A 428-nucleotide genomic window follows, 5' to 3' on the forward strand; every position below is an offset into this window, starting at 1 on the left:
GATCCTTATTGCGTCAAAATAGGCTATGTTAGATATTAGCCGTTAGGAAATTTAGAATCCTGGAAGTTGGAATCCATTCACGTTAAACTTGAGTCACCGATTAGACGTTAATGTCCACCAGGGAAGCTACTCTTAAGATACCTCATAATAACCAACAGCGTCTCCCCCGCCCTCCCAATCACACTTAGGCTAAGAGGGGGAGTTTTCCAATTCTTAGAATCAAGCAAGTAAGGACTTTACTGTTTTGCTGGTTTATTGCAAAATTATTATTATTACAAAGGAGATGGGCATAAAAATGACCCCCTTAAACCAGGAGTAGGCAACCTTGGCTTTTATGACTCGTGGACTTCAACTCCCAGAATTCCTGAGCCAGCACAGTTGTGCTGGCTCAGGAATTCTGGGAGTTGAAGTCCACGAGTCATAAAAGA

This window comes from Protobothrops mucrosquamatus, unplaced genomic scaffold (genome assembly GCF_001527695.2).
Source record: "Protobothrops mucrosquamatus isolate PMUCROS unplaced genomic scaffold, P.Mucros_1.0 scaffold79, whole genome shotgun sequence".
Lineage (NCBI taxonomy): Eukaryota > Metazoa > Chordata > Lepidosauria > Squamata > Viperidae > Protobothrops > Protobothrops mucrosquamatus.